The following is a 21,134-nucleotide window of genomic DNA, read 5'->3' on the forward strand; positions in this document are numbered from 1 at the left end:
TTTTGCTTTTCAAACTTATTTAAAAACACAATATGCATTTAAGATGTAGAAAAGCAAAATATGTTATGTTGAACAATGTAACTGTCTCATCCTAAATCACCTTCACCTGCATCCTATTTCACAATGGACTGCTTTTTGAAGCACGTGATCTCAGACAGTGAGGCTCTTCCTGCATTTTAGGAACATGTCATTAAACCATCTCCAATTTTTTTTTACTGTTTCATGATGTAATGGTTATTTATGTGTAGATCTGACTTAAAATTAGTTTTGTTAATAACAACTAAACTTTTAATTAACAAATCAGCAGCACTAGGTAGAAATGTGCATATCAGATACTTTCAAATATCACAAAACTGTAGTGCTATCTGTGGAATTACCGTGAATGTATTGCAATTATTTCCATCAGCCACTTTGTAAGATACATAACAAAGTTTATTTGATCATTCCAGAACATATTATCATCTTCATCATAATCAACAATTGCCACCAAGCTCAGGAAATCTTTCCCATCTTAAAGTTAATCTTAAATATATCTCTATAACACTGACATGAGCTGTTTCTTTTTAAAACATAAACAGTAATTGAAAAATTAAAATCAATATTTTTTGGAAACCATCATACTCACCATTGTATCCTAATCCTGATTTAATCCTAGTTTGCAGCCTTGATGTTATGAACTAATTATTTCACATATACATTTGCAGAATCCTATGGTGTGCCTTTCACAATGTCCATACTGCCACTAAAGAATGCAAAATTTGATCTTGAGAGATCTGCAGAGATGAAATGAATGATGAGAGAAAATGCATGTTAATAAACAAATTTATGATTGTGCAGTGGCAGGTGTGCTAATTCCACATTAAATAAGCATGGGACCAATTAAATAAACAGAACGATAATAAATTATTTTGTACTCCAGGTAATGTCAGGTAGTGGTATAGAAGTAGCTGTGGCCGAGTGGTTAAGGCGATGGTTCAAATCCTGCCAGCTACGTCTTGCTTTTCGAGCATGTCAAAAACAGAGATCATACTTCCTTGACTCCTTTATTTTCTAGGAAACTATACTAGCTTTTATATTTCACATAGTTTGTCTATTAATATAGCAGCCACCAAATAGAAATTGCAACAGGTTTTAAATGACAATCATGAAATGGAAAGCAATTATTTTTCCACAGAAGCTCATCACAAAATCAACGTGCCAGTAGTTGTGGCCGAGTGGTTAAGGCGATTGACTCGAAATCCATTGGGGTTTCCCTGCTCAGGTTTAAATCCTGCCAGCTACGTTACGTTTTGCTTTTCAAACTTATTTTAAAAACACAATATGCATTTAAGATGTAGAAAAGCAAAATATGTTATGTTGAACAATGTAACTGTCTCATCCTAAATCACCTTCACCTGCATCCTATTTCACAATGGACTGCTTTTTGAAGCACGTGATCTCAGACAGTGAGGCTCTTCCTGCATTTTAGGAACATGTCATTAAACCATCTCCAATTTTTTTTTACTGTTTCATGATGTAATGGTTATTTATGTGTAGATCTGAGTTAAAATTAGTTTTGTTAATAACAACTAAACTTTTAATTAACAAATCAGCAGCACTAGGTAGAAATGTGCATATCAGATACTTTCAAATATCACAAAACTGTAGTGCTAACTGTGGAATTACAGTGAATGTATTGCAATTATTTCCATCAGCCACATTGTAAGATACATAACAAAGTTTATTTGTTCATTCCAGAACATATTATCATCTTCATCATAATCAACAATTGCCACCAAGCTCAGGAAATCTTTCCCATCTTAAAGTTAATCTTAAATATATCTCTATAACACTGACATGAGCTGTTTCTTTTTAAAACATAAACAGTAATTGAAAAATTAAAATCAATATTTTTTGGAAACCATCATACTCACCATTGTATCCTAATCCTGATTTAATCCTAGTTTGCAGCCTTGATGTTATGAACTAATTATTTCACATATACATTTGCAGAATCCTATGATGTGCCTTTCACAATATCCATACTGCCACTAAAGAATGCAAAATTTGATCTTGAGAGATCTGCAGAGATGAAATGAATGATGAGATAAAATGCATGTTAATAAACAAATTTATGATTGTGCAGTGGCAGGTGTGCTAATTCTACATTAAATAAGCATGGGACCAATGAAATAAACAGAACGATAATAAATTATTTTGTACTCCAGGTAATGTCTGGTCGTGGTATAGAAGTAGTTGTGGCTGAGTGGTTAAGGCGATGGACTTGAAATCCATTGGGGTTTCCCCGTGCAGGTTCAAATCCTGCCAGCTACGTCTTGCTTTTCGAGCATGTCAAAAACAGAGATCATACTTCCTTGACTCCTTTATTTTCTAGGAAACTATACTAGCTATTATATTTCCCATAGTTTGTCTATTAATATAGCAGCTACCAAATAGAAATTGCAACAGGTTTTAAATGACAATCATGAAATGGAAAGCAATTATTTTTCTACAGAAGCTCATCACAAAATCAATGTGCAGGTAGTTGTGGCCGAGTGGTTAAGGCGATGGACTCAAAATCCATTGGGGTTTCCCCACACAGGTTAAAATCCTGCCAGCTACATTACATTTTGCTTTTCAAACTTATTTAAAAACACAATATGCATTTAAGATGTAGAAAAGCAAAATATGTTATGTTGAACAATGTAACTGTCTCATCCTAAATCACCTTCACCTGCATCCTATTTCACAATGGACTGCTTTTTGAAGCACGTGATCTCAGACAGTGAGGCTCTTCCTGCATTTTAGGAACATGTCATTAAACCATCTCCAATTTTTTTTTACTGTTTCATGATGTAATGGTTATTTATGTGTAGATCTGACTTAAAATTAGTTTTGTTAATAACAACTAAACTTTTAATTAACAAATCAGCAGCACTAGGTAGAAATGTGCATATCAGATACTTTCAAATATCACAAAACTGTAGTGCTATCTGTGGAATTACCGTGAATGTATTGCAATTATTTCCATCAGCCACTTTGTAAGATACATAACAAAGTTTATTTGATCATTCCAGAACATATTATCATCTTCATCATAATCAACAATTGCCACCAAGCTCAGGAAATCTTTCCCATCTTAAAGTTAATCTTAAATATATCTCTATAACACTGACATGAGCTGTTTCTTTTTAAAACATAAACAGTAATTGAAAAATTAAAATCAATATTTTTTGGAAACCATCATACTCACCATTGTATCCTAATCCTGATTTAATCCTAGTTTGCAGCCTTGATGTTATGAACTAATTATTTCACATATACATTTGCAGAATCCTATGGTGTGCCTTTCACAATGTCCATACTGCCACTAAAGAATGCAAAATTTGATCTTGAGAGATCTGCAGAGATGAAATGAATGATGAGAGAAAATGCATGTTAATAAACAAATTTATGATTGTGCAGTGGCAGGTGTGCTAATTCCACATTAAATAAGCATGGGACCAATTAAATAAACAGAACGATAATAAATTATTTTGTACTCCAGGTAATGTCAGGTAGTGGTATAGAAGTAGCTGTGGCCGAGTGGTTAAGGCGATGGTTCAAATCCTGCCAGCTACGTCTTGCTTTTCGAGCATGTCAAAAACAGAGATCATACTTCCTTGACTCCTTTATTTTCTAGGAAACTATACTAGCTTTTATATTTCACATAGTTTGTCTATTAATATAGCAGCCACCAAATAGAAATTGCAACAGGTTTTAAATGACAATCATGAAATGGAAAGCAATTATTTTTCCACAGAAGCTCATCACAAAATCAACGTGCCAGTAGTTGTGGCCGAGTGGTTAAGGCGATTGACTCGAAATCCATTGGGGTTTCCCTGCTCAGGTTTAAATCCTGCCAGCTACGTTACGTTTTGCTTTTCAAACTTATTTTAAAAACACAATATGCATTTAAGATGTAGAAAAGCAAAATATGTTATGTTGAACAATGTAACTGTCTCATCCTAAATCACCTTCACCTGCATCCTATTTCACAATGGACTGCTTTTTGAAGCACGTGATCTCAGACAGTGAGGCTCTTCCTGCATTTTAGGAACATGTCATTAAACCATCTCCAATTTTTTTTTACTGTTTCATGATGTAATGGTTATTTATGTGTAGATCTGAGTTAAAATTAGTTTTGTTAATAACAACTAAACTTTTAATTAACAAATCAGCAGCACTAGGTAGAAATGTGCATATCAGATACTTTCAAATATCACAAAACTGTAGTGCTATCTGTGGAATTACAGTGAATGTATTGCAATTATTTCCATCAGCCACATTGTAAGATACATAACAAAGTTTATTTGTTCATTCCAGAACATATTATCATCTTCATCATAATCAACAATTGCCACCAAGCTCAGGAAATCTTTCCCATCTTAAAGTTAATCTTAAATATATCTCTATAACACTGACATGAGCTGTTTCTTTTTAAAACATAAACAGTAATTGAAAAATTAAATCAATATTTTTTGGAAACCATCATACTCACCATTGTATCCTAATCCTGATTTAATCCTAGTTTGCAGCCTTGATGTTATGAACTAATTATTTCACATATACATTTGCAGAATCCTATGATGTGCCTTTCACAATATCCATACTGCCACTAAAGAATGCAAAATTTGATCTTGAGAGATCTGCAGAGATGAAATGAATGATGAGATAAAATGCATGTTAATAAACAAATTTATGATTGTGCAGTGGCAGGTGTGCTAATTCTACATTAAATAAGCATGGGACCAATGAAATAAACAGAACGATAATAAATTATTTTGTACTCCAGGTAATGTCTGGTCGTGGTATAGAAGTAGTTGTGGCTGAGTGGTTAAGGCGATGGACTTGAAATCCATTGGGGTTTCCCCGTGCAGGTTCAAATCCTGCCAGCTACGTCTTGCTTTTCGAGCATGTCAAAAACAGAGATCATACTTCCTTGACTCCTTTATTTTCTAGGAAACTATACTAGCTATTATATTTCCCATAGTTTGTCTATTAATATAGCAGCTACCAAATAGAAATTGCAACAGGTTTTAAATGACAATCATGAAATGGAAAGCAATTATTTTTCTACAGAAGCTCTTCACAAAATCAATGTGCAGGTAGTTGTGGCCGAGTGGTTAAGGCGATGGACTCAAAATCCATTGGGGTTTCCCCACACAGGTTAAAATCCTGCCAGCTACATTACATTTTGCTTTTCAAACTTATTTAAAAACACAATATGCATTTAAGATGTAGAAAAGCAAAATATGTTATGTTGAACAATGTAACTGTCTCATCCTAAATCACCTTCACCTGCATCCTATTTCACAATGGACTGCTTTTTGAAGCACGTGATCTCAGACAGTGAGGCTCTTCCTGCATTTTAGGAACATGTCATTAAACCATCTCCAATTTTTTTTTACTGTTTCATGATGTAATGGTTATTTATGTGTAGATCTGAGTTAAAATTAGTTTTGTTAATAACAACTAAACTTTTAATTAACAAATCAGCAGCACTAGGTAGAAATGTGCATATCAGATACTTTCAAATATCACAAAACTGTAGTGCTATCTGTGGAATTACAGTGAATGTATTGCAATTATTTCCATCAGCGACATTGTAAGATTCATAACAAAGTTTATTTGTTCATTCCAGAACATATTATCATCTTCATCATAATCAACAATTGCCACCAAGCTCAGGAAATCTTTCCCATCTTAAAGTTAATCTTAAATATATCTCTATAACACTGACATGAGCTGTTTCTTTTTAAAACATAAACAGTAATTGAAAAATTAAAATCAATATTTTTTGGAAACCATCATACTCACCATTGTATCCTAATCCTGATTTAATCCTAGTTTGCAGCCTTGATGTTATGAACTAATAATTTCACATATACATTTGCAGAATCCTATGATGTGCCTTTCACAATATCCATACTGCCACTAAAGAATGCAAAATTTGATCTTGAGAGATCTGCAGAGATGAAATTAATGATGAGAGAAAATGCATGTTAATAAACAAATTTATGATTGTGCAGAGGCAGGTGTGCTAATTCTACATTAAATAAGCATGGGACCAATGAAATAAACAGAACGATAATAAATTATTTTGTACTCCAGGTAATGTCTGATAGTTGTATAGAAGTAGTTGTGGCCGAGTGGTTAAGGCAATGGACTTGAAATCCATTGGGGTTTCCCCGCGCAGGTTCAAATCCTGCCAGCTACGTCTTGCTTTTCGAGCATGTCAAAAACAGAGATCATACTTCCTTGACTCATTTATTTTCTAGGAAACTATGCTAGCTATTATATTTCCCATAGTTTGTCTATTAATATAGCAGCTACCAAATAGAAATTGCAACAGGTTTTAAATGACAATCATGAAATGGAAAGCAATTATTTTTCTACAGAAGCTCATCACAAAATCAACGTGCAGGTAGTTGTGGCCGAGTGGTTAAGGCGATGGACTCGAAATTCATTGGGGTTTCCCCGCGCAGGTTAAAATCCTGCCAGCTATGTTACATTTTGCTTTTCAAACTTATTTAAAAACACAATATGCATTTAAGATGTAGAAAAGCAAAATATGTTATGTTGAACAATGTAACTGTCTCATCCTAAATCACCTTCACCTGCATCCTATTTCACAATGGACTGCTTTTTGAAGCACGTGATCTCAGACAGTGAGGCTCTTCCTGCATTTTAGGAACATGTCATTAAACCATCTCCAATTTTTTTTTACTGTTTCATGATGTAATGGTTATTTATGTGTAGATCTGAGTTAAAATTAGTTTTGTTAATAACAACTAAACTTTTAATTAACAAATCAGCAGCACTAGGTAGAAATGTGCATATCAGATACTTTCAAATATCACAAAACTGTAGTGCTATCTGTGGAATTACAGTGAATGTATTGCAATTATTTCCATCAGCCACATTGTAAGAAACATAACAAAGTTTATTTGTTCATTCCAGAACATATTATCATCTTCATCATAATCAACAATTGCCACCAAGTTCAGGAAATCTTTCCCATCTTAAAGTTAATCTTAAATATATCTCTATAACACTGACATGAGCTGTTTCTTTTTAAAACATAAACAGTAATTGAAAAATTAATTCAATATTATTTGGAAACCATCATACTCACCATTGTATCCTAATCCTGATTTAATCCTAGTTTGCAGCCTTGATGTTATGAACTAATTATTTCACATATACATTTGCAGAATCCTATGATGTGCCTTTCACAATATCCATACTGCCACTAAAGAATGCAAAATTTGATCATGAGAGATCTGCAGAGATTAAATGAATGATGAGAGAAAATGCATGTTAATAAACAAATTTATGATTGTGCAGTGGCAGGTGTGCTAATTCTACATTAAATAAGCATGGGACCAATGAAATAAACAGAACGATAATAAATTATTTTGGACTCCAGGTAATGTCTGGTAGTGGTATAGAAGTAGTTGTGGCCGAGTGGTTAAGGCGATGGACTTGAAATCCATTGGGGTTTCCCCGCGCAGGTTCAAATCCTGCCAGCTACGTATTGCTTTTCGAGCATGTCAAAAACAGAGATCATACTTCCTTGACTCATTTATTTTCTAGGAAACTATACTAGCTATTATATTTCCCATAGTTTGACTATTAATATAGCAGCTACCAAATAGAAATTGCAACAGGTTTTAAATGACAATTATGAAATGGAAAGCAATTATTTTTCCACAGAAGCTCATCACAAAATCAACGTGCAGGTAGTTGTGGCCGAGTGGTTAAGGCGATGGACTCGAAATCCATTGGGGTTTCCCTGTGCAGGTTCAAATTCTGCCAGCTACGTTACATTTTGCTTTTCAAACTTATTTAAAAACACAATATGCATTTAAGATGTAGAAAAGCAAAATATGTTATGTTGAACAATGTAACTGTCTCATCCTAAATCACCTTCACCTGCATCCTATTTCACAATGGACTGCTTTTTGAAGCACGTGATCTCAGACAGTGAGGCTCTTCCTGCATTTTAGGAACATGTCATTAAACCATCTCCAATTTTTTTTTACTGTTTCATGATGTAATGGTTATTTATGTGTAGATCTGAGTTAAAATTAGTATTGTTAATAACAACTAAACTTTTAATTAACAAATCAGCAGCACTAGGTAGAAATGTGCATATCAGATACTTTCAAATATCACAAAACTGTAGTGCTATCTGTGGAATTACAGTGAATGTATTGCAATTATTTCCATCAGCGACATTGTAAGATTCATAACAAAGTTTATTTGTTCATTCCAGAACATATTATCATCTTCATCATAATCAACAATTGCCACCAAGCTCAGGAAATCTTTCCCATCTTAAAGTTAATCTTAAATATATCTCTATAACACTGACATGAGCTGTTTCTTTTTAAAACATAAACAGTAATTGAAAAATTAAATCAATATTTTTTGGAAACCATCATACTCACCATTGTATCCTAATCCTGATTTAATCCTAGTTTGCAGCCTTGATGTTATGAACTAATTATTTCACATATACATTTGCAGAATCCTATGATGTGCCTTTCACAATATCCATACTGCCACTAAAGAATGCAAAATTTGATCTTGAGAGATCTGCAGAGATGAAATGAATGATGAGATAAAATGCATGTTAATAAACAAATTTATGATTGTGCAGTGGCAGGTGTGCTAATTCTACATTAAATAAGCATGGGACCAATGAAATAAACAGAACGATAATAAATTATTTTGTACTCCAGGTAATGTCTGGTCGTGGTATAGAAGTAGTTGTGGCTGAGTGGTTAAGGCGATGGACTTGAAATCCATTGGGGTTTCCCCGTGCAGGTTCAAATCCTGCCAGCTACGTCTTGCTTTTCGAGCATGTCAAAAACAGAGATCATACTTCCTTGACTCCTTTATTTTCTAGGAAACTATACTAGCTATTATATTTCCCATAGTTTGTCTATTAATATAGCAGCTACCAAATAGAAATTGCAACAGGTTTTAAATGACAATCATGAAATGGAAAGCAATTATTTTTCTACAGAAGCTCTTCACAAAATCAATGTGCAGGTAGTTGTGGCCGAGTGGTTAAGGCGATGGACTCAAAATCCATTGGGGTTTCCCCACACAGGTTAAAATCCTGCCAGCTACATTACATTTTGCTTTTCAAACTTATTTAAAAACACAATATGCATTTAAGATGTAGAAAAGCAAAATATGTTATGTTGAACAATGTAACTGTCTCATCCTAAATCACCTTCACCTGCATCCTATTTCACAATGGACTGCTTTTTGAAGCACGTGATCTCAGACAGTGAGGCTCTTCCTGCATTTTAGGAACATGTCATTAAACCATCTCCAATTTTTTTTTACTGTTTCATGATGTAATGGTTATTTATGTGTAGATCTGAGTTAAAATTAGTTTTGTTAATAACAACTAAACTTTTAATTAACAAATCAGCAGCACTAGGTAGAAATGTGCATATCAGATACTTTCAAATATCACAAAACTGTAGTGCTATCTGTGGAATTACAGTGAATGTATTGCAATTATTTCCATCAGCGACATTGTAAGATTCATAACAAAGTTTATTTGTTCATTCCAGAACATATTATCATCTTCATCATAATCAACAATTGCCACCAAGCTCAGGAAATCTTTCCCATCTTAAAGTTAATCTTAAATATATCTCTATAACACTGACATGAGCTGTTTCTTTTTAAAACATAAACAGTAATTGAAAAATTAAAATCAATATTTTTTGGAAACCATCATACTCACCATTGTATCCTAATCCTGATTTAATCCTAGTTTGCAGCCTTGATGTTATGAACTAATAATTTCACATATACATTTGCAGAATCCTATGATGTGCCTTTCACAATATCCATACTGCCACTAAAGAATGCAAAATTTGATCTTGAGAGATCTGCAGAGATGAAATTAATGATGAGAGAAAATGCATGTTAATAAACAAATTTATGATTGTGCAGAGGCAGGTGTGCTAATTCTACATTAAATAAGCATGGGACCAATGAAATAAACAGAACGATAATAAATTATTTTGTACTCCAGGTAATGTCTGATAGTTGTATAGAAGTAGTTGTGGCCGAGTGGTTAAGGCAATGGACTTGAAATCCATTGGGGTTTCCCCGCGCAGGTTCAAATCCTGCCAGCTACGTCTTGCTTTTCGAGCATGTCAAAAACAGAGATCATACTTCCTTGACTCATTTATTTTCTAGGAAACTATGCTAGCTATTATATTTCCCATAGTTTGTCTATTAATATAGCAGCTACCAAATAGAAATTGCAACAGGTTTTAAATGACAATCATGAAATGGAAAGCAATTATTTTTCTACAGAAGCTCATCACAAAATCAACGTGCAGGTAGTTGTGGCCGAGTGGTTAAGGCGATGGACTCGAAATTCATTGGGGTTTCCCCGCGCAGGTTAAAATCCTGCCAGCTATGTTACATTTTGCTTTTCAAACTTATTTAAAAACACAATATGCATTTAAGATGTAGAAAAGCAAAATATGTTATGTTGAACAATGTAACTGTCTCATCCTAAATCACCTTCACCTGCATCCTATTTCACAATGGACTGCTTTTTGAAGCACGTGATCTCAGACAGTGAGGCTCTTCCTGCATTTTAGGAACATGTCATTAAACCATCTCCAATTTTTTTTTACTGTTTCATGATGTAATGGTTATTTATGTGTAGATCTGAGTTAAAATTAGTTTTGTTAATAACAACTAAACTTTTAATTAACAAATCAGCAGCACTAGGTAGAAATGTGCATATCAGATACTTTCAAATATCACAAAACTGTAGTGCTATCTGTGGAATTACAGTGAATGTATTGCAATTATTTCCATCAGCCACATTGTAAGAAACATAACAAAGTTTATTTGTTCATTCCAGAACATATTATCATCTTCATCATAATCAACAATTGCCACCAAGCTCAGGAAATCTTTCCCATCTTAAAGTTAATCTTAAATATATCTCTATAACACTGACATGAGCTGTTTCTTTTTAAAACATAAACAGTAATTGAAAAATTAATTCAATATTATTTGGAAACCATCATACTCACCATTGTATCCTAATCCTGATTTAATCCTAGTTTGCAGCCTTGATGTTATGAACTAATTATTTCACATATACATTTGCAGAATCCTATGATGTGCCTTTCACAATATCCATACTGCCACTAAAGAATGCAAAATTTGATCATGAGAGATCTGCAGAGATTAAATGAATGATGAGAGAAAATGCATGTTAATAAACAAATTTATGATTGTGCAGTGGCAGGTGTGCTAATTCTACATTAAATAAGCATGGGACCAATGAAATAAACAGAACGATAATAAATTATTTTGGACTCCAGGTAATGTCTGGTAGTGGTATAGAAGTAGTTGTGGCCGAGTGGTTAAGGCGATGGACTTGAAATCCATTGGGGTTTCCCCGCGCAGGTTCAAATCCTGCCAGCTACGTATTGCTTTTCGAGCATGTCAAAAACAGAGATCATACTTCCTTGACTCATTTATTTTCTAGGAAACTATACTAGCTATTATATTTCCCATAGTTTGACTATTAATATAGCAGCTACCAAATAGAAATTGCAACAGGTTTTAAATGACAATTATGAAATGGAAAGCAATTATTTTTCCACAGAAGCTCATCACAAAATCAACGTGCAGGTAGTTGTGGCCGAGTGGTTAAGGCGATGGACTCGAAATCCATTGGGGTTTCCCTGTGCAGGTTCAAATTCTGCCAGCTACGTTACATTTTGCTTTTCAAACTTATTTAAAAACACAATATGCATTTAAGATGTAGAAAAGCAAAATATGTTATGTTGAACAATGTAACTGTCTCATCCTAAATCACCTTCACCTGCATCCTATTTCACAATGGACTGCTTTTTGAAGCACGTGATCTCAGACAGTGAGGCTCTTCCTGCATTTTAGGAACATGTCATTAAACCATCTCCAATTTTTTTTTACTGTTTCATGATGTAATGGTTATTTATGTGTAGATCTGAGTTAAAATTAGTATTGTTAATAACAACTAAACTTTTAATTAACAAATCAGCAGCACTAGGTAGAAATGTGCATATCAGATACTTTCAAATATCACAAAACTGTAGTGCTATCTGTGGAATTACAGTGAATGTATTGCAATTATTTCCATCAGCGACATTGTAAGATTCATAACAAAGTTTATTTGTTCATTCCAGAACATATTATCATCTTCATCATAATCAACAATTGCCACCAAGCTCAGGAAATCTTTCCCATCTTAAAGTTAATCTTAAATATATCTCTATAACACTGACATGAGCTGTTTCTTTTTAAAACATAAACAGTAATTGAAAAATTAAAATCAATATTTTTTGGAAACCATCATACTCACCATTGTATCCTAATCCTGATTTAATCCTAGTTTGCAGCCTTGATGTTATGAACTAATAATTTCACATATACATTTGCAGAATCCTATGATGTGCCTTTCACAATATCCATACTGCCACTAAAGAATGCAAAATTTGATCTTGAGAGATCTGCAGAGATGAAATGAATGATGAGAGAAAATGCATGTTAATAAACAAATTTATGATTGTGCAGAGGCAGGTGTGCTAATTCTACATTAAATAAGCATGGGACCAATGAAATAAACAGAACGATAATAAATTATTTTGTACTCCAGGTAATGTCTGATAGTTGTATAGAAGTAGTTGTGGCCGAGTGGTTAAGGCAATGGACTTGAAATCCATTGGGGTTTCGCGCAGGTTCAAATCCTGCCAGCTACGTCTTGCTTTTCGAGCATGTCAAAAACAGAGATCATACTTCCTTGACTCATTTATTTTCTAGGAAACTATGCTAGCTATTATATTTCCCATAGTTTGTCTATTAATATAGCAGCTACCAAATAGAAATTGCAACAGGTTTTAAATGACAATCATGAAATGGAAAGCAATTATTTTTCTACAGAAGCTCATCACAAAATCAACGTGCAGGTAGTTGTGGCCGAGTGGTTAAGGCGATGGACTCGAAATCCATTGGGGTTTCCCCGCGCAGGTTAAAATCCTGCCAGCTATGTTACATTTTGCTTTTCAAACTTATTTAAAAACACAATATGCATTTAAGATGTAGAAAAGCAAAATATGTTATGTTGAACAATGTAACTGTCTCATCCTAAATCACCTTCACCTGCATCCTATTTCACAATGGACTGCTTTTTGAAGCACGTGATCTCAGACAGTGAGGCTCTTCCTGCATTTTAGGAACATGTCATTAAACCATCTCCAATTTTTTTTTACTGTTTCATGATGTAATGGTTATTTATGTGTAGATCTGAGTTAAAATTAGTTTTGTTAATAACAACTAAACTTTTAATTAACAAATCAGCAGCACTAGGTAGAAATGTGCATATCAGATACTTTCAAATATCACAAAACTGTAGTGCTATCTGTGGAATTACAGTGAATGTATTGCAATTATTTCCATCAGCCACTTTGTAAGATACATAACAAAGTTTATTTGTTCATTCCAGAACATATTATCATCTTCATCATAATCAACAATTGCCACCAAGCTCAGGAAATCTTTCCCATCTTAAAGTTAATCTTAAATATATCTCTATAACACTGACATGAGCTGTTTCTTTTTAAAACATAAACAGTAATTGAAAAATTAAAATCAATATTTTTTGGAAACCATCATACTCACCATTGTATCCTAATCCTGATTTAATCCTAGTTTGCAGCCTTGATGTTATGAACTAATTATTTCACATATACATTTGCAGAATCCTATGATGTGCCTTTCACAATATCCATACTGCCACTAAAGAATGCAAAATTTGATCTTGAGAGATCTGCAGAGATGAAATGAATGATGAGAGAAAATGCATGTTAATAAACAAATTTATGATTGTGCAGTGGCAGGTGTGCTAATTCCACATTAAATAAGCATGGGACCATTGAAATAAACAGAACGATAATAAATTATTTTGTACTCCAGGTAATGTCAGGTAGTGGTATAGAAGTAGTTGTGGCCGAGTTGTTAAGGGGATGGACTTGAAATCCATTGGGGTTTCCCCGCGCAGGTTCAAATACTGCCAGCTATGTCTTACTTTTCGAGAATGTCAAAAACAGAGATCATACTTCCTTGACTCATTTATTTTCTAGGAAACTATACTAGCTTTTATATTTCCCATAGTTTGACTATTAATATAGCAGCTACCAAATAGAAATTGCAACAGGTTTTAAATGACAATCATGAAATGGAAAGCAATTATTTTTCTACAGAAGCTCATCACAAAATCAACGTGCAGGTAGTTGTGGCCGAGTGGTTAAGGCGATGGACTCGAAATCCATTGGGGTTTCCCCGCGCAGGTTAAAATCCTGCCAGCTATGTTACATTTTGCTTTTCAAACTTATTTAAAAACACAATATGCATTTAAGATGTAGAAAAGCAAAATATGTTATGTTGAACAATGTAACTGTCTCATCCTAAATCACCTTCACCTGCATCCTATTTCACAATGGACTGCTTTTTGAAGCACGTGATCTCAGACAGTGAGGCTCTTCCTGCATTTTAGGAACATGTCATTAAACCATCTCCAATTTTTTTTTACTGTTTCATGATGTAATGGTTATTTATGTGTAGATCTGAGTTAAAATTAGTTTTGTTAATAACAACTAAACTTTTAATTAACAAATCAGCAGCACTAGGTAGAAATGTGCATATCAGATACTTTCAAATATCACAAAACTGTAGTGCTATCTGTGGAATTACAGTGAATGTATTGCAATTATTTCCATCAGCCACATTGTAAGAAACATAACAAAGTTTATTTGTTCATTCCAGAACATATTATCATCTTCATCATAATCAACAATTGCCACCAAGCTCAGGAAATCTTTCCCATCTTAAAGTTAATCTTAAATATATCTCTATAACACTGACATGAGCTGTTTCTTTTTAAAACATAAACAGTAATTGAAAAATTAAATCAATATTTTTTGGAAACCATCATACTCACCATTGTATCCTAATCCTGATTTAATCCTAGTTTGCAGCCTTGATGTTATGAACTAATTATTTCACATATACATTTGCAGAATCCTATGATGTGCCTTTCACAATATCCATACTGCCACTAAAGAATGCAAAATTTGATCATGAGAGATCTGCAGAGATTAAATGAATGATGAGAGAAAATGCATGTTAATAAACAAATTTATGATTGTGCAGTGGCAGGTGTGCTAATTCTACATTAAATAAGCATGGGACCAATGAAATAAACAGAACGATAATAAATTATTTTGGACTCCAGGTAATGTCTGGTAGTGGTATAGAAGTAGTTGTGGCCGAGTGGTTAAGGCGATGGACTTGAAATCCATTGGGGTTTCCCCGCGCAGGTTCAAATCCTGCCAGCTACGTATTGCTTTTCGAGCATGTCAAAAACAGAGATCATACTTCCTTGACTCATCTATTTTCTAGGAAACTATACTAGCTATTATATTTCCCATAGTTTGACTATTAATATAGCAGCTACCAAATAGAAATTGCAACAGGTTTTAAATGACAATTATGAAATGGAAAGCAATTATTTTTCCACAGAAGCTCATCACAAAATCAACGTGCAGGTAGTTGTGGCCGAGTGGTTAAGGCGATGGACTTGAAATCCATTGGGGTTTCCCTGTGCAGGTTCAAATCCTGCCAGCTACGTTACATTTTGCTTTTCAAACTTATTTAAAAACACAATATGCATTTAAGATGTAGAAAAGCAAAATATGTTATGTTGAACAATGTAACTGTCTCATCCTAAATCACCTTCACCTGCATCCTATTTCACAATGGACTGCTTTTTGAAGCACGTGATCTCAGACAGTGAGGCTCTTCCTGCATTTTAGGAACATGTCATTAAACCATCTCCAATTTTTTTTTACTGTTTCATGATGTAATGGTTATTTATGTGTAGATCTGAGTTAAAATTAGTTTTGTTAATAACAACTAAACTTTTAATTAACAAATCAGCAGCACTAGGTAGAAATGTGCATATCAGATACTTTCAAATATCACAAAACTGTAGTGCTATCTGTGGAATTACAGTGAATGTATTGCAATTATTTCCATCAGCCACTTTGTAAGATACATAACAAAGTTTATTTGTTCATTCCAGAACATATTATCATCTTCATCATAATCAACAATTGCCACCAAGCTCAGGAAATCTTTCCCATCTTAAAGTTAATCTTAAATATATCTCTATAACACTGACATGAGCTGTTTCTTTTTAAAACATAAACAGTAATTGAAAAATTAAAATCAATATTTTTTGGAAACCATCATACTCACCATTGTATCCTAATCCTGATTTAATCCTAGTTTGCAGCCTTGATGTTATGAACTAATTATTTCACATATACATTTGCAGAATCCTATGATGTGCCTTTCACAATATCCATACTGCCACTAAAGAATGCAAAATTTGATCTTGAGAGATCTGCAGAGATGAAATGAATGATGAGAGAAAATGCATGTTAATAAACAAATTTATGATTGTGCAGTGGCAGGTGTGCTAATTCCACATTAAATAAGCATGGGACCATTGAAATAAACAGAACGATAATAAATTATTTTGTACTCCAGGTAATGTCAGGTAGTGGTATAGAAGTAGTTGTGGCCGAGTTGTTAAGGGGATGGACTTGAAATCCATTGGGGTTTCCCCGCGCAGGTTCAAATACTGCCAGCTATGTCTTACTTTTCGAGAATGTCAAAAACAGAGATCATACTTCCTTGACTCATTTATTTTCTAGGAAACTATACTAGCTTTTATATTTCCCATAGTTTGACTATTAATATAGCAGCTACCAAATAGAAATTGCAACAGGTTTTAAATGACAATCATGAAATGGAAAGCAATTATTTTTCTACAGAAGCTCATCACAAAATCAACGTGCAGGTAGTTGTGGCCGAGTGGTTAAGGCGATGGACTCGAAATTCATTGGGGTTTCCCCGCGCAGGTTAAAATCCTGCCAGCTACGTTACATTTTGCTTTTCAAACTTATTTAAAAACACAATATGCATTTAAGATGTAGAAAAGCAAAATATGTTATGTTGAACAATGTAACTGTCTCATCCTAAATCACCTTCACCTGCATCCTATTTCACAATGGACTGCTTTTTGAAGCACGTGATCTCAGACAGTGAGGCTCTTCCTGCATTTTAGGAACATGTCATTAAACCATCTCCAATTTTTTTTTACTGTTTCATGATGTAATGGTTATTTATGTGTAGATCTGAGTTAAAATTAGTTTTGTTAATAACAACTAAACTTTTAATTAACAAATCAGCAGCACTAGGTAGAAATGTGCATATCAGATACTTTCAAATATCACAAAACTGTAGTGCTATCTGTGGAATTACAGTGAATGTATTGCAATTATTTCCATCAGCCACATTGTAAGAAACATAACAAAGTTTATTTGTTCATTCCAGAACATATTATCATCTTCATCATAATCAACAATTGCCACCAAGCTCAGGAAATCTTTCCCATCTTAAAGTTAATCTTAAATATATCTCTATAACACTGACATGAGCTGTTTCTTTTTAAAACATAAACAGTAATTGAAAAATTAAATCAATATTTTTTGGAAACCATCATACTCACCATTGTATCCTAATCCTGATTTAATCCTAGTTTGCAGCCTTGATGTTATGAACTAATTATTTCACATATACATTTGCAGAATCCTATGATGTGCCTTTCACAATATCCATACTGCCACTAAAGAATGCAAAATTTGATCATGAGAGATCTGCAGAGATTAAATGAATGATGAGAGAAAATGCATGTTAATAAACAAATTTATGATTGTGCAGTGGCAGGTGTGCTAATTCTACATTAAATAAGCATGGGACCAATGAAATAAACAGAACGATAATAAATTATTTTGGACTCCAGGTAATGTCTGGTAGTGGTATAGAAGTAGTTGTGGCCGAGTGGTTAAGGCGATGGACTTGAAATCCATTGTGGTTTCCCCGCGCAGGTTCAAATCCTGCCAGCTACGTATTGCTTTTCGAGCATGTCAAAAACAGAGATCATACTTCCTTGACTCATCTATTTTCTAGGAAACTATACTAGCTATTATATTTCCCATAGTTTGACTATTAATATAGCAGCTACCAAATAGAAATTGCAACAGGTTTTAAATGACAATTATGAAATGGAAAGCAATTATTTTTCCACAGAAGCTCATCACAAAATCAACGTGCAAGTAGTTGTGGCCGAGTGGTTAAGGCGATGGACTTGAAATCCATTGGGGTTTCCCTGTGCAGGTTCAAATCCTGCCAGCTATGTTACATTTTGCTTTTCAAACTTATTTAAAAACACAATATGCATTTAAGATGTAGAAAAGCAAAATATGTTATGTTGAACAATGTAACTGTCTCATCCTAAATCACCTTCACCTGCATCCTATTTCACAATGGACTGCTTTTTGAAGCACGTGATCTCAGACAGTGAGGCTCTTCCTGCATTTTAGGAACATGTCATTAAACCATCTCCAATTTTTTTTTACTGTTTCATGATGTAATGGTTATTTATGTGTAGATCTGAGTTAAAATTAGTTTTGTTAATAACAACTAAACTTTTAATTAACAAATCAGCAGCACTAGGTAGAAATGTGCATATCAGATACTTTCAAATATCACAAAACTGTAGTGCTATCTGTGGAATTACAGTGAATGTATTGCAATTATTTCCATCAGCCACTTTGTAAGATACATAACAAAGTTTATTTGTTCATTCCAGAACATATTATCATCTTCATCATAATCAACAATTGCCACCAAGCTCAGGAAATCTTTCCCATCTTAAAGTTAATCTTAAATATATCTCTATAACACTGACATGAGCTGTTTCTTTTTAAAACATAAACAGTAATTGAAAAATTAAAATCAATATTTTTTGGAAACCATCATACTCACCATTGTATCCTAATCCTGATTTAATCCTAGTTTGCAGCCTTGATGTTATGAACTAATTATTTCACATATACATTTGCAGAATCCTATGATGTGCCTTTCACAATATCCATACTGCCACTAAAGAATGCAAAATTTGATCTTGAGAGATCTGCAGAGATGAAATGAATGATGAGAGAAAATGCATGTTAATAAACAAATTTATGATTGTGCAGAGGCAGGTGTGCTAATTCTACATTAAATAAGCATGGGACCAATGAAATAAACAGAACGATAATAAATTATTTTGTACTCCAGGTAATGTCTGATAGTTGTATAGAAGTAGTTTTGGCCGAGTGGTTAAGGCAATGGACTTGAAATCCATTGGGGTTTCCCCGCGCAGGTTCAAATCCTGCCAGCTACGTCTTGCTTTTCGAGCATGTCAAAAACAGAGATCATACTTCCTTGACTCATTTATTTTCTAGGAAACTATGCTAGCTATTATATTTCCCATAGTTTGTCTATTAATATAGCAGCTACCAAATAGAAATTGCAACAGGTTTTAAATGACAATCATGAAATGGAAAGCAATTATTTTTCTACAGAAGCTCATCACAAAATCAACGTGCAGGTAGTTGTGGCCGAGTGGTTAAGGCGATGGACTCGAAATTCATTGGGGTTTCCCCGCGCAGGTTAAAATCCTGCCAGCTATGTTACATTTTGCTTTTCAAACTTATTTAAAAACACAATATGCATTTAAGATGTAGAAAAGCAAAATATGTTATGTTGAACAATGTAACTGTCTCATCCTAAATCACCTTCACCTGCATCCTATTTCACAATGGACTGCTTTTTGAAGCACGTGATCTCAGACAGTGAGGCTCTTCCTGCATTTTAGGAACATGTCATTAAACCATCTCCAATTTTTTTTTACTGTTTCATGATGTAATGGTTATTTATGTGTAGATCTGAGTTAAAATTAGTTTTGTTAATAACAACTAAACTTTTAATTAACAAATCAGCAGCACTAGGTAGAAATGTGCATATCAGATACTTTCAAATATCACAAAACTGTAGTGCTATCTGTGGAATTACAGTGAATGTATTGCAATTATTTCCATCAGCCACTTTGTAAGATACATAACAAAGTTTATTTGTTCATTCCAGAACATATTATCATCTTCATCATAATCAACAATTGCCACCAAGCTCAGGAAATCTTTCCCATCTTAAAGTTAATCTTAAATATATCTCTATAACACTGACATGAGCTGTTTCTTTTTAAAACATAAACAGTAATTGAAAAATTAAAATCAATATTTTTTGGAAACCATCATACTCACCATTGTATCCTAATCCTGATTTAATCCTAGTTTGCAGCCTTGATGTTATGAACTAATTATTTCACATATACATTTGCAGAATCCTATGATGTGCCTTTCACAATATCCATACTGCCACTAAAGAATGCAAAATTTGATCTTGAGAGATCTGCAGAGATGAAATGAATGATGAGAGAAAATGCATGTTAATAAACAAATTTATGATTGTGCAGAGGCAGGTGTGCTAATTCTACATTAAATAAGCATGGGACCAATGAAATAAACAGAACGATAATAAATTATTTTGTACTCCAGGTAATGTCTGATAGTTGTATAGAAGTAGTTTTGGCCGAGTGGTTAAGGCAATGGACTTGAAATCCATTGGGGTTTCCCCGCGCAGGTTCAAATCCTGCCAGCTACGTCTTGCTTTTCGAGCATGTCAAAAACAGAGATCATACTTCCTTGACTCATTTATTTTCTAGGAAACTATGCTAGCTATTATATTTCCCATAGTTTGTCTATTAATATAGCAGCTACCAAATAGAAATTGCAACAGGTTTTAAATGACAATCATGAAATGGAAAGCAATTATTTTTCTACAGAAGCTCATCACAAAATCAACGTGCAGGTAGTTGTGGCCGAGTGGTTAAGGCGATGGACTCGAAATTCATTGGGGTTTCCCCGCGCAGGTTAAAATCCTGCCAGCTATGTTACATTTTGCTTTTCAAACTTATTTAAAAACACAATATGCATTTAAGATGTAGAAAAGCAAAATATGTTATGTTGAACAATGTAACTGTCTCATCCTAAATCACC

General features: G+C 33.7%; 28 non-coding genes across 28 annotated transcripts; all 28 read left to right on the top strand.

Moving 5' to 3' along the window:
* The first annotated feature begins 1,200 nt into the window (after positions 1–1,200).
* On the top strand, positions 1,201–1,282 carry TRNAS-CGA (transfer RNA serine (anticodon CGA)). The gene has a single exon. It is a non-coding gene; the product is annotated as a tRNA-Ser (tRNA).
* A 949-nt stretch (positions 1,283–2,231) lies between these two features.
* TRNAS-UGA (transfer RNA serine (anticodon UGA)) lies at positions 2,232–2,313 on the top strand. The gene has a single exon. It is a non-coding gene; the product is annotated as a tRNA-Ser (tRNA).
* Positions 2,314–2,520: 207 nt separating this feature from the next.
* TRNAL-CAA (transfer RNA leucine (anticodon CAA)) lies at positions 2,521–2,602 on the top strand. Its single transcript has one exon. It is a non-coding gene; the product is annotated as a tRNA-Leu (tRNA).
* A 1,205-nt stretch (positions 2,603–3,807) lies between these two features.
* TRNAS-CGA (transfer RNA serine (anticodon CGA)) lies at positions 3,808–3,889 on the top strand. The gene has a single exon. It is a non-coding gene; the product is annotated as a tRNA-Ser (tRNA).
* Positions 3,890–4,837: 948 nt separating this feature from the next.
* Positions 4,838–4,919, top strand: TRNAS-UGA (transfer RNA serine (anticodon UGA)). The gene has a single exon. It is a non-coding gene; the product is annotated as a tRNA-Ser (tRNA).
* Positions 4,920–5,126: 207 nt separating this feature from the next.
* On the top strand, positions 5,127–5,208 carry TRNAL-CAA (transfer RNA leucine (anticodon CAA)). Its single transcript has one exon. It is a non-coding gene; the product is annotated as a tRNA-Leu (tRNA).
* A 948-nt stretch (positions 5,209–6,156) lies between these two features.
* Positions 6,157–6,238, top strand: TRNAS-UGA (transfer RNA serine (anticodon UGA)). Its single transcript has one exon. It is a non-coding gene; the product is annotated as a tRNA-Ser (tRNA).
* Positions 6,239–6,445: 207 nt separating this feature from the next.
* Positions 6,446–6,527, top strand: TRNAS-CGA (transfer RNA serine (anticodon CGA)). Its single transcript has one exon. It is a non-coding gene; the product is annotated as a tRNA-Ser (tRNA).
* Positions 6,528–7,474: 947 nt separating this feature from the next.
* On the top strand, positions 7,475–7,556 carry TRNAS-UGA (transfer RNA serine (anticodon UGA)). Its single transcript has one exon. It is a non-coding gene; the product is annotated as a tRNA-Ser (tRNA).
* Positions 7,557–7,763: 207 nt separating this feature from the next.
* TRNAS-CGA (transfer RNA serine (anticodon CGA)) lies at positions 7,764–7,845 on the top strand. Its single transcript has one exon. It is a non-coding gene; the product is annotated as a tRNA-Ser (tRNA).
* A 947-nt stretch (positions 7,846–8,792) lies between these two features.
* Positions 8,793–8,874, top strand: TRNAS-UGA (transfer RNA serine (anticodon UGA)). Its single transcript has one exon. It is a non-coding gene; the product is annotated as a tRNA-Ser (tRNA).
* Positions 8,875–9,081: 207 nt separating this feature from the next.
* Positions 9,082–9,163, top strand: TRNAL-CAA (transfer RNA leucine (anticodon CAA)). The gene has a single exon. It is a non-coding gene; the product is annotated as a tRNA-Leu (tRNA).
* A 948-nt stretch (positions 9,164–10,111) lies between these two features.
* TRNAS-UGA (transfer RNA serine (anticodon UGA)) lies at positions 10,112–10,193 on the top strand. Its single transcript has one exon. It is a non-coding gene; the product is annotated as a tRNA-Ser (tRNA).
* A 207-nt stretch (positions 10,194–10,400) lies between these two features.
* On the top strand, positions 10,401–10,482 carry TRNAS-CGA (transfer RNA serine (anticodon CGA)). The gene has a single exon. It is a non-coding gene; the product is annotated as a tRNA-Ser (tRNA).
* A 947-nt stretch (positions 10,483–11,429) lies between these two features.
* TRNAS-UGA (transfer RNA serine (anticodon UGA)) lies at positions 11,430–11,511 on the top strand. Its single transcript has one exon. It is a non-coding gene; the product is annotated as a tRNA-Ser (tRNA).
* A 207-nt stretch (positions 11,512–11,718) lies between these two features.
* TRNAS-CGA (transfer RNA serine (anticodon CGA)) lies at positions 11,719–11,800 on the top strand. Its single transcript has one exon. It is a non-coding gene; the product is annotated as a tRNA-Ser (tRNA).
* A 948-nt stretch (positions 11,801–12,748) lies between these two features.
* Positions 12,749–12,827, top strand: TRNAS-UGA (transfer RNA serine (anticodon UGA)). Its single transcript has one exon. It is a non-coding gene; the product is annotated as a tRNA-Ser (tRNA).
* A 207-nt stretch (positions 12,828–13,034) lies between these two features.
* On the top strand, positions 13,035–13,116 carry TRNAS-CGA (transfer RNA serine (anticodon CGA)). The gene has a single exon. It is a non-coding gene; the product is annotated as a tRNA-Ser (tRNA).
* A 1,237-nt stretch (positions 13,117–14,353) lies between these two features.
* On the top strand, positions 14,354–14,435 carry TRNAS-CGA (transfer RNA serine (anticodon CGA)). The gene has a single exon. It is a non-coding gene; the product is annotated as a tRNA-Ser (tRNA).
* Positions 14,436–15,382: 947 nt separating this feature from the next.
* Positions 15,383–15,464, top strand: TRNAS-UGA (transfer RNA serine (anticodon UGA)). The gene has a single exon. It is a non-coding gene; the product is annotated as a tRNA-Ser (tRNA).
* A 207-nt stretch (positions 15,465–15,671) lies between these two features.
* On the top strand, positions 15,672–15,753 carry TRNAS-UGA (transfer RNA serine (anticodon UGA)). The gene has a single exon. It is a non-coding gene; the product is annotated as a tRNA-Ser (tRNA).
* Positions 15,754–16,990: 1,237 nt separating this feature from the next.
* TRNAS-CGA (transfer RNA serine (anticodon CGA)) lies at positions 16,991–17,072 on the top strand. The gene has a single exon. It is a non-coding gene; the product is annotated as a tRNA-Ser (tRNA).
* Positions 17,073–18,019: 947 nt separating this feature from the next.
* On the top strand, positions 18,020–18,101 carry TRNAS-UGA (transfer RNA serine (anticodon UGA)). The gene has a single exon. It is a non-coding gene; the product is annotated as a tRNA-Ser (tRNA).
* A 207-nt stretch (positions 18,102–18,308) lies between these two features.
* TRNAS-UGA (transfer RNA serine (anticodon UGA)) lies at positions 18,309–18,390 on the top strand. The gene has a single exon. It is a non-coding gene; the product is annotated as a tRNA-Ser (tRNA).
* Positions 18,391–19,338: 948 nt separating this feature from the next.
* On the top strand, positions 19,339–19,420 carry TRNAS-UGA (transfer RNA serine (anticodon UGA)). Its single transcript has one exon. It is a non-coding gene; the product is annotated as a tRNA-Ser (tRNA).
* Positions 19,421–19,627: 207 nt separating this feature from the next.
* On the top strand, positions 19,628–19,709 carry TRNAS-CGA (transfer RNA serine (anticodon CGA)). The gene has a single exon. It is a non-coding gene; the product is annotated as a tRNA-Ser (tRNA).
* Positions 19,710–20,657: 948 nt separating this feature from the next.
* Positions 20,658–20,739, top strand: TRNAS-UGA (transfer RNA serine (anticodon UGA)). The gene has a single exon. It is a non-coding gene; the product is annotated as a tRNA-Ser (tRNA).
* A 207-nt stretch (positions 20,740–20,946) lies between these two features.
* Positions 20,947–21,028, top strand: TRNAS-CGA (transfer RNA serine (anticodon CGA)). Its single transcript has one exon. It is a non-coding gene; the product is annotated as a tRNA-Ser (tRNA).
* Positions 21,029–21,134: the final 106 nt, after the last annotated feature.

This window comes from Taudactylus pleione, unplaced genomic scaffold (assembly GCF_031769625.1).
Source record: "Taudactylus pleione unplaced genomic scaffold, aTauple2 ptg000085l, whole genome shotgun sequence".
NCBI lineage: Eukaryota > Metazoa > Chordata > Amphibia > Anura > Myobatrachidae > Taudactylus > Taudactylus pleione.